Source organism: Musa acuminata, chromosome BXJ3-7, assembly GCF_036884655.1.
Source record: "Musa acuminata AAA Group cultivar baxijiao chromosome BXJ3-7, Cavendish_Baxijiao_AAA, whole genome shotgun sequence".
Classification (NCBI taxonomy): domain Eukaryota; kingdom Viridiplantae; phylum Streptophyta; class Magnoliopsida; order Zingiberales; family Musaceae; genus Musa; species Musa acuminata.
This window is the reverse complement of record NC_088355.1, coordinates 23,391,076-23,402,790: the sequence shown is the minus strand read 5'-3', so window position 1 is coordinate 23,402,790 and position 11,715 is coordinate 23,391,076.

Genomic DNA, 11,715 nt, shown 5'->3' with positions numbered 1-11,715 from the left:
GACTCTACTAGTTCCCTCGTGCGTGATTTCAAGAGTGCGCCAAATATCGAAAGACGTTTCACACGTAGAAATCCGATTGAACTCATTTTTGTCCAATGCGCAAAATAAGGCATTCATAGCCTTTGCGTTTAAAGAAAAATTCTTCTTCTCCAAAACCGACCATTCGTTCATCGGTTTGGAGGGAAGTTGAAAACCGTTTTCAATGATATTCCATAAATCCAGATTTAGAGAAATTAAGAAAACTCTCATTCGAGTTTTCCAATAAGTGTAGTCCAATCCGTTAAAGAACGGTGGACGAAAGACCGAACAGCCCTCTTGAAAAGTCATTTCTCTCGGGTGTAAATCCGAAATGAGAAATACCCCGCTCTGATACCAATTGTTAGGATCGAGAGCACTAAGAGGGGGGGGGGGTGAATTAGTGCAGCGGAAATCTTACAGCGATTAAAAACCAAAAGCTGCGTTCGTTCAAAAACTATTATGATGCAAAAGCAAATTCTCAGTTTGTATCTAAGTGCAGTTTGCGTCTAAGCGCAGATTGCGTCTAAGCGCAGTTTTGCGTCTAAGCGCAGTTTACGTCTAAACTCAGATTTACGTCTAAACGCAGTTTTACGTCTAAACGCAGATTTACGTCTAAACGCAGATTTACGTCTAAACGCAGATTTACGTCTAAACGCAGTTTTACGTCTAAACGCAGATTTACGTCTAAACTCAGATTTACATCTTAAACTTAGATTTACGTCTAAACGCAGATTTACGTCTAAACGCAGTTTTACGTCTAGACGCAGATTTACGTCTAAACTTTGAAACTTGTTTGTATACTCGCAGAAGACAGTATGCAGTTGAAATCAAGACGTAAACGTGAACTGAAATCTGATGATTGAGCGAGGAAAGCCGATTTACGTCTGAATGCAGTTTTACGTCTAAATGTTGAAACTCGTTCGTAAAATCGTAGAGGACAGATTGCAGTTATCAATAGGATTAAAATGTAAGTGTAAACTGCAAAGAAGCTCGTTCGTAAAAGCACGGAAAACAGTTCTGCAGAATCAAACGTAAACGTAAACTGTAATGAATGAAAATACGAATTTACGTCTGAATGCAGATTCGGAAGAACAGCACTTAGAACTTGTTCGTGAAAGCGCAGAGAGCAGTAGTAATGAGGGAGGTTTGCAGTAATGATAAAGTGCTCGAAAATAAACGCAAACCAGAGATTTAGAGTGGTTCGGTCAGCCTTGACCTACTCCACTTTTGGCTTCCTCCACCGATGAGGTTGCCGACGTCAACTAGGTGCCTTCCTTCAATGGGCGAAGGCCAAACTGCCCTTTTACAATTTCTCTCCTTTTGACAGGCTCAGGAGACAACCTTTACAGACCTTTCTCTCCTCACTTTACAACTGAAAACTTGAAGAACAGAAGGAGGAGACTTAAAGGTTTTACAACACTTTTGAGCTCTTAGAATCACAGAAAAGATCAAGATTTCGGTGTAGGTCTATATCTTTTCAGTGCTGAATGGGTGGGGTATTTATAGGCCCCAACCCAATTCAAAATTCGAGCTCAAAACGATCAAATCGATCAAATCCCAGAATTCTGGGATCAGGCGGTTGCACCTCTTGACTGGAGAGGTGGCACCGCCTGGCAGAGCTCGAAGACTGAGCTCAGGCGATTGCTCCTCTCTGCCTGAGCTCGAAGACTGAGCTCGATGGTTGCATCACCTGGCAGAGCTCGAAGACTGAGCTTGGTGGTTGCATCACCTGGCAGAGCTCGAAATCTGAGCTCGGTGGTTGCATCACCTGCCAGAGCTCGAAACTGAGCTCAGGCTGATGCACCTCTCTGCCAGAGCTCGAAGACTGAGCTCGGTGATTGCATCACCTGGCAGAGCTCGAGACTGAGCTCAGGCTGATGCACCTCTCTGCCAGAGCTCGAAGACTGAGCTCGGTGGTTGCATCGCCTGGCAGAGCTCGAAACTTGAGCTCTGGCGGTGCTACCTCTTGGCAGAGGAGGTTGCACCTCTCGGCTGGGGCGGTTGCACCTCCCAGCCTCGCAGCCCTGGCGGTTGCACCTCCTGGCTGGGGCGGTTGCACCTCCCAACCTCGCAGGAAGACATAGCCTGGGCGGTGCTACCTCCAACCCTGGCGGTGGCACCTCTTCACTATTCCAGCTCACTTGGTTTGGCTCCAAACTTGGTCCAAACCAGTCCGAACTTGGGCCTAATTGGCCCCTACTTGGGTTATAGGATTAACACCTAATCCTAACCCTAATTAACGTGCTAACTATGAATTTAAAGACATTTTCTAAGCTATTACAAAGTCCGCAAGTCAAGACTTCTTCTAGCGAGCTTCCGGCAAACTTCCGGCGGTCTTCCGATGAACTCTCGGAAACCATTCTGCGGACTCCCGGCAAGCTCCTAGACTTCACGATTTGTTCTTAGCGAGTTCCAACGAGCTTCTTCGGCAAGCTCCGATCTTTCTCGGCGAGCTCCGCGAACTCCCAACGAATCTTCGGACTTCCGTCGAACTCTCGAACTCGCAACAAATCCATCGCGCTTGACTCCGACACTTTGTTTCGCTTTATGTCTTCATCGTTATCATAGTTAATCCTGCATAATTAAAACAAAACTTCAATCGAGACAATTAATCCTAAGCAATTAACCAAGTTGTCCGACATGTCATTGGTCCCTCGACGCTTCGTCCGATTCTTCGGCGCATCATCCTCTCGTGCAGCCTATTGCCCAATCGGCCAGTTGACTCCGCAACTCCGATATCCTTGGCACAATACCCGCTCTTCTTGGCCCGATGCCCGAGTCCACGGCCCGAAGCCTTCTGTCGATACGCCGACCGATCCACCGGCCCGACGTCCAATCTTCTGACATGTTCTTTCGGCACAACATGATTTTCCTGCTTTAATTATCTCATCCTGATCAAAGCATCCTGCGTCACTCAAAACACAGATTAAATCATAAACATATATCAAGTAGTTTCATCATCAAAATACGAGATTCAATAGATATTATCTTTGGTTCCACGAATGAATCTCTTTGTGAATCGTTTGCTAAAACTATGAGTCTTGAATTCGAAATGAGTTTAATGGGAGAATTAACATTCTTCTTAGGCTTACAAATCAAACAACTAAGCAATGACATCTTTATTAGTCAAACTAAATATGCTATGAATTTACTAAAAAAGTTTAATATGAATAACTCAAAGGCTATTAACACTCCTATGAGCACCTCCACTAAGTTAGAAATTAATGAAAGTGGAGAAAGCTTCGATCAAAAAACTTATAGGGGTATGATAGGAAGTTTACTTTACCTCACTGCAACTAGACCAGATATCATGTTCAGTGTAGGACTTTATGCTAGATTTCAATCAAACCCTAAGATATCTCATCTCAAAGCAGTTAAAAGAATACTTAGATATCTTAATGGTACCACAAATCTAGGATTATGGTACCCAAAATCAAAGAATCTTGAGTTAATTGATTATGCTGATGCGGACTTTGCTGGCTGTAGACTTGATAGAAAAAGCACATCAGGAACATGTCAATTTTTAGGACATGCCCTTGTTTCCTGGTCATCTAAGAAACAAATCTCGGTTGCACTATCAACAACCGAAGCTGAATATATTGCAGCAAGTGCATGCTGTGCATAAGTTGTATGGATGAAAAACACCTTAGAAGTTTATAAAGTTCATCTTAAAAATATTCCCATTAAATGTGATAACACAAGTGCAATATGCTTAACAAAGAATCCTATACAACACTCAAGAACAAAACATATTGATATTAGACATCACTTTATATGAGATCATGTTACTAATCATGACGTAATCATAGAGTTCATTGATACTAAACATCAACTAGCTGATATTTTTACAAAACCTCTAAGTGAAGAGCAATTTGATTTCATAAGAAGAGAATTAGGAATGTTGATGTGTCCGAATACAGAAACTAGTTAAAATTATTTTTCGGACTTTATTGAATGATCAAATCACTTGATTGTCATTATATGCCTAAATAACATGTTGGAAATTATGTGTTGAATACAAAAATGTTTTGTCTTCATGATTGTATTTGAAAATCTGTAGCATAGTCTTGTCCGAATACATGAAAGAGTTCATTTCATTTTCGGATTCGCTTAACAATTGGAATGCTAAAAATCGGATTTTCTCATACACTCTTATGAAAAATATTTCTTTTGAAATGAATTTGATGAAATAATTCTTGCTTATGAATTCTATCTTGAAATATGGATGATAGTATTTTTACTTGCAAAAAGCTGTTTCATACACATATCTTGACTCAAAGTAAAACTCACAAATAGTTGGTATCACAAATGGCTTTCCTCCTTCATGCAAAAAGATTATAACAAAAAAAAACAAGGAAGAAGTATTCAAAGCAATCTACGTATCATGCCTTCCTTTATATGCTTGATAATTTGCTTATATTGTTCCCCTGGTATCACAACTACCATGCTTTTTGTTGATGACAAAGGGGGAGAAATATATGAATTGATACTATAAACACTTATGCTATGATTATGCCATGCTTGCATCACCAAGAGATATATGAACCGATGCTATGATTTGTATCATGTCAAGATATCAAACAAAAAACTTGCATCGAAATTCTACAAGTTGATATCTAACCATGTGATGAAATGCAATACTTGCTACAATATTTGAAATGTGTACATCATGTAATGATATCAAAATCTTACTTCGCAGCTTTACATGTTAATATCTTACAATATGATGAATTGCTACTATTACCATCATTCAAACTTGTTATATTTGAAAATGAATGTCAAGCCTTGACATTCTTCAGAGAGATACATGATGATGGAAATCATGATGGGAGTATTGATAAGTTCAAATGATTTTAACTTATCAATATGTCTCTTGAATTCTTAGGTTTTGAATTCAAGAATGACTTATCTCAAGTATGACATATAGATAGGGGGAGTTAAGGTTAACTCCATTATCAATTGATTGTCATCATAAAAAAGGGGGAGATTGTTGAATCTCGGATTTTGATGATGAAGTCAATTGTCATTTGTTATCTAATCTATATGTTGAGATAAGTGTGCAGGATTAACTACGATGAAAGTAAGACATGCAGCAGGAGTTGCGCCGGAGTCAAGACTGTTGAATCTCGGATTTTGATGATATAATCAATTAGTGGGTTAATTGATCTAATCCATATTATTAAGTTAAGTGTGCAGGATTAACTACTATAACCATAAAATATAAAGCAAGGATACCGGAGTCAAGTTCAATGGACGTTTAAGAGTCCGAAGAATCGTCGGAGATGCTGCCGGAACCAACCGAGAAGAAATCGGGAACCTATCGGAATTTTCCGAAGTTCGCCGAAGAGATTGTCGGATGTTCACGGAGATCACCGAGATGGCTCGGCTACTCGTTAAAGTCATCACAAGTTCGGGAGCTTGATGGGAGTCCGTCGAAAGAAAGTTCGTCGGAAAGCTCACCGGAACAAGACTCGACGTTCGCGGTTGAAAACTTGCTTAGGATGTGTTTTGTTATGTAGTTCACTTGTAATTAGGATTAGAATTAAGAGATAATCCTATATCCTGGTTAGGGGCCAACTAGGTCCAAAGTCAGATTTGGTTTGGGCTAAAATTAAGCCAAACCAGTGAACTGGAGAGCTAGGCGGTGGCACCGCCCAGCACCCGAGAGCTGGGCGGTGACACCTCTTGGGCTGGGCGGTTGCACCGTCCAGCACCCGAGCGCTGGGCGGTGGCACCGCCAGCATCGGGAACCCAAAGAGAATTCAAATTTTGGAGCCCAGATTTTGGAGCCCAAATTTGAATCCTCTTGAGGCCTATAAATACCCCTCAAATCTCAGCTGAGATTACAACTTTTGAGAAGCATTTGATTAGAGAAAAGTCTTAGAAAGTCTTAGCAAGTCTTGTTTTCAATTTGCTAGAGAGTTCTCCTCCTTCTTTCTTATTGAAAACTTGTAAGAGGTTGAACTGCTTGTAAAAGGTTGTAAGAGGGGTATTTACCCTTCCATTTCAAGAGGTTGAACTGCTTGATGCTAAATCCGATGAAGGCATTTTTCTTGGTTACTCCTCCATTTCTAAGGCCTTTCGTGTCTTTAACAAAAGGACCTTAGTAATAGAAGAGTCTATTCATGTAGTTTTTAATGAAATTTCTGATTTAAAGAAAAATGATTTTGATGATGATCTTGGTTTTGATAATTTGAATTTAAACGAACCCCCTCCTCAAAATAGCCATTTGAATGCATCTTCTTCCGAAATTTCTTTACCCAAATAATGGAAGTATGTAGATGCTCATCCAAATGAGCTAATTATAGGAGATACAACAAAAGGAGTTCAAACTCGTTCTTCTTTCAAGAATTTTTGTGCTAACGCCGCTTTCCTTTCTCAAATTGAACCTAAATGCATTGACGAAGTCTTAAAAGATGATTTTTGGGTCATTGCAATGCAAGAAGAATTGAACCAATTTGAGAGGAATGAGGTATGGAAGCTTGTTCCTAGACCAAGTGACCACTTAGTCATAGGTACTAAGTGGGTCTTTAGAAACAAGCAAGACGAAAATAGTATTGTGGTTAGAAACAAGGCTAGATTAGTGGCCAAAGGTTTCAACCAAGAAGAAGGTATCGATTACAAAGAAACCTTCGCTCCCGTGGCTCGATTAGAAGCCATAAGGATGCTCCTTGCCTATGCTAGTAGTAATAATTTTAAACTATTTCAAATGGATGTCAAAAGTGCTTTCTTGAATGGTTTTATTTCCGAAGAAGTATATGTCGAACAACCTCTCGGATTTGAAAATTCTCTTCTTCCTAATCATGTATTCAAATTGACTAAAGCTCTCTATGGCTTGAAACAAGCTCCTAGAGCTTGGTATGAAAGGCTTAGTTCCTTTCTTATTTTAAATAATTTTACCAAAGGCAAGGTTGATACTATATTGTTTATCAAACATTTTAAAAATAATTTTCTTATTATGCAAATTTATATTGACGATATTATTTTTGGCTCTTCGGATGAATCACTATGTGAATCATTTGCCAAATGTATGAGTCATGAATTTGAAATGAGTTTAATGGGTGAATTAACTTTCTTTTTAGGATTACAAATCAAACAACTTAGTGATGGTATATTTCTTAACCAATCCAAATATACATTAGAATTGTTAAAACGATTTAACATGGATAATTCAAAAGTAATAAACACCCCTATGAGTACTGCGACTAAGTTAGATATGGATGAAAATAGTGAAAATTTCGATCAAAAAACATATAGGGGAATGATAGGTAGTCTACTCTACCTCACCGCGACTAGACCAGATATTATGTTTAGTGTAGGACTTTGCGCTAGGTTTCAATCTAATCCTAAATTATCTCATCTGAAGAGTGTTAAAAGAATATTTAGGTATCTTAAAGGAACTCCAAATTTAGGATTGTGGTATCCAAAATCTGAAAAAATCGATCTAATAGCTTATGCAGATGTCGATTTTGGCGGATGCAGGATAGATAGAAAAAGTACATCCGGAACATGCCAATTTTTAGGACATGCACTTGTTTCTTAGACTTCCAAGAAACAAAATTCAGTTGCACTATCTACGGCGGAAGCCGAATACATTGCTGCAAGTGCATGTTGTGCAAAAGTCATTTGGATGAAAAATACATTAGAAGACTATGGAATTCACTTTAAAAACATTCCCATAAAATGTGATAATACTAGTGCCATATGTCTTACTAAAAATCCAATTCTGCACTCTAGAACTAAGCATATCGACGTTAGGCATCATTTCATACGTGATCATGTCCTTAACAATGATGTTGTTCTAGAATTCATTGACACAAAGTATCAATTAGCAGATATATTTACAAAAGCTTTGAACGAAGATCAATTTGAATTCATTAGAAGGGAATTAGGCATGTTAAATTGTCCCTAAAATGAGCTTCACGAAAAATGACTCATCCTTTTCCTTTCTTTTGTGGATTTGATTTCTTCCTTCTTCTTCAATTCAAAATGATCCATTAAAGTATAACTTATTATCCTGAGGGAAGAAGCTAAACAAAAGGGAGGAAGAAAAATTTTTTTTCTTTCCTCCGCGGGATGCCAGCGGTGGCACCGCCAGATCCGGCGGTTGCACCTCCTGAGCGCTCGGGCGCCAGGCGGTGACACCGCTCGGTTTGGCGGTGGCACCGACCGAGCGACCCTTATTAACCCGAGGGGTTAGGGCCGAAGAAAGAGCTCTCAAAACCCTCTCCCATTCCCTCTAACTCTTAGAAGCATTGGAGAAGGATTCTTGGTGATCCAAGCTTTCCATCTCTCAACATAATCTCCATAAGGTAACACTTGAAATCCCTCTTTTTGGTATCCCATTCCCTCTTTTCTTTTCTCTTTCCCTTGCTTATTTTTTACAATTTCATCATCACCTTGTCTAGATAATGGCTCCTAAGAGATCAAAAGGAAAAAGGATTGAAGGAGATTCATTTGACCATGATCTTTTTAGATCAAAAGAGGTAGCCCTTAGTTTTCCAAAATTTGAAAGACGATGTATCCATAAGGGAAAATACGTTGATATGGATGAACTAGAGGACTTAGAACCCATTAGGTGGTTTGCACACTTAGAAGCTCTACCTCTACTACAAATAGATGAACCAATCTATCCGCGATTAGTTAGATTGTTCTATGCCAACCTATATGAGGACAACGATAGCCTAAGCAATTACCTTCTAGGAACACCCATTAGAATATTTGATAGCACTATTTGTGAGCTAATTGGCATAACTGAAAAAGATAGGGGATGCTATTTTAAAGGTAAATGGGACGTCAACACAATAGGAGCAACCTATACCGAAGCCGTAGAAACAATTTTTGCAAATCCAAACCTTGACTTCCTACCCAAGAGCTGTGAACACTTATTGCCTTTCAACTCTAAAATTCTTCATCACATTATCACAAGCATCATATTCCCCAAACAATTTCATCTTGACGAAATATGTCAAATAGAGATAAGTACCATGTATTGGATTATGACCAGTCAGCATAATTGTTTTGGGTACTCAATTCGGCAACACATGCAGGATATTATGGCTAAAGATACTATGTTGCCATATGGGAGGTTAATCACTAGATTTCTTCATGCCTATGACATTTGCATCCCATCCGATGAAGAATCTATTCAAAATGATCGATATAACATAATAAATAAAAACCTACTGAAAAGACTTAGGTGCACTTTTAGCAATGGCATATGGGTTAGGCAGCATAGAAGGACGGATCCAATTCCTCCACCAATAGAATACCCCAAAACACCAATTCTTATGGGAAATGAATCTCCTCCTCCTAGTCCCTTCGGCGCAGCACCTTCAGCTCATGTTTCCTCCTCTGAAGATCTCATTATGGCGGAACTGTCTCAGATCAAATCACAGCAAGAACAAATTCAAAATCAACAAGTTGAAATTTTGAAGACACTACGACAAATGAATGAAAAAATAGATATCATGTATCAGCATTGTGGATTACCTCCTAAGGATTAAATGATGTATCTTTTTATTCTATTATGTTTGCTTTTAACAACAAGTTCAAAGTTTGTCATCGATTGAACGATAACTGATCCTTCCTTTTAGATAACTACTGTTTTGATCTGCATAAATGATGATTTCTTTTGGATAAACTATTTCTGGCAAATTTGAATGATGAACTTTGTTTACTATTAAATGCTAAACCTTTTTTCTATTATCATCAATTAGCTGGCTTGTCTCTTTTTGTTGATGACAAAGGGGGAGAAGTGATGACTTACACCATAATGATAGCATGACTTATATGAATTACAAAAACTTATGTGATATGAATGTCTTATATGCCTTGCAAAATCCTTGAAAATATCACAAGATTGATTGATCATATTGAAAGCATGCCTTACATCTATATCATGAAATTTATATTGAAAATCTTTATCTTCTGTCGTAGTAAAATTCATCCCTTTTCATTTAACTTATGATTTTCATCGAAGTTTCATATTTACTATTATTTAATAAGGATCACGATAAGCTCTACGGTTAGAACTTATCGAGTTATGCTTGAATCCAATGGGATGGAATTCAAGTGTTTTTTATCTTCTCGTAATATGGCATATAGATAGGGGGAGTTATGTTTAACTCCGTCATCAATTGATTGTCATCATCAAAAAGGGGGAGATTGTTGAATCTCGGATTTTGATGATACAATCAATTGGTGGGTTAATTGATCTAATCCATATTATTGAGTTAAGTGTGCAGGATTAACTACGATAACCAGAAAACATAAAGCAAGGATACCGGAGTCAAGTTAAATGGACATTTAAGAGTCCGAAGAATCGTCGGAGATGCTGCCGGAACCAACCGAGAAGAAATCGAGAACCTGTCGAAATTTTCGGAAGTTCGCCGAAGAGATTGTCGGAGGTTCACGAAGATCACCGAGAAGGCTCGGCTACTCGTTAAAGTCATCACAAGTTCGGGAGCTTAATGGGAGTCCGTCGGAAGAAAGTTCGTCGGAAAGCTCGCCGGAACAAGACTCGACGTTCGCGGTTGAAAACTTGCTTAGGATGTGTTTTGTTATGTAGTTCACTTGTAATTAGGATTAGGATTAAGAGATAATCCTATATCCTGGTTAGGGGCCAATTGGGCCCAAAGTCAGATTTGGTTTGGGCTAAAATTAAGCCAAACCAGTGAACCGGAGAGCTAGGCGGTGGCACCGCCCAGCACCCGAGAGCTGGGCGGTGACACCTCTTGGGCTGGGCGGTTGCACCGTCCAGCACCCGAGCGCTGGGCGGTGGCACCGCTTGGTTGGGCGGTGGCACCGCCAGTATCGGGAACCCAAAGAGAATTCAAATTTTGTTGCCCAGATTTTGGAGCCCAAATTTGAATCCTCTTGAGGCCTATAAATACCCCTCAAATCTCAGCTAAGATTACAACTTTTGAGAAGCATTTGATTGAGAGAAAAGTCTTAGAAAGTCTTAGCAAGTCTTGTTTTCAATTTGCTAGAGAGTTCTCCTCCTTCTTTCTTATTGAAAACTTGTAAGAGGTTGAACTGCTTGTAAAAGGTTGTAAGAGGGGTATTTACCCTTCCATTTCAAGAGATTTGCTAGTGGAAGGTGGGAGCCTCATCGAAGAGGGGCCTCGCAAGTGGATGTAGGTCATTTGACCGAACCACTCTAAAATCGGCGTAATCTCTGGTTTGCATTTCATTATTGCTATTTACATTACTGCAAACCTTCTTACATGCTTTAGTTCCTTATTACCTTTGCTGCGCAACTTTAAGAATACGCTTTCAAGTTAAGCTTTTCAAATTCCGTTCTTATCGTACGAAAGATTTTTCTAAAACCGAAGTTTTAATCCGCTGCACTAATTCACCCCCCCCTCTTAGTGCCGTTCTAATCCTAACAAAGACAATGATCACGTTGGGAGTTCGAGAGTTTGACGGAAGTTCGGACAGTCGCCGGAAGTTCGAGAGTTTGCGGGAACAAATCCGAGAAGTCCATTTTTGCCAAAGAAGCTCGTCGGAACTCGCCAAGTGAATCGTCGCAATGTAACATCCCTATTTTGAAATTTATCAATAAGGATTTATATGTAAATTGGAGGATCTATATGTAAATATAGAAATTTTAAGGACTAAACTGTTAAGTTGCAAAAAGAAAAAAAAATAAAGAAAACCAAAAATTTCGGTTTTATCTTTGAGAAACAGAGAGAG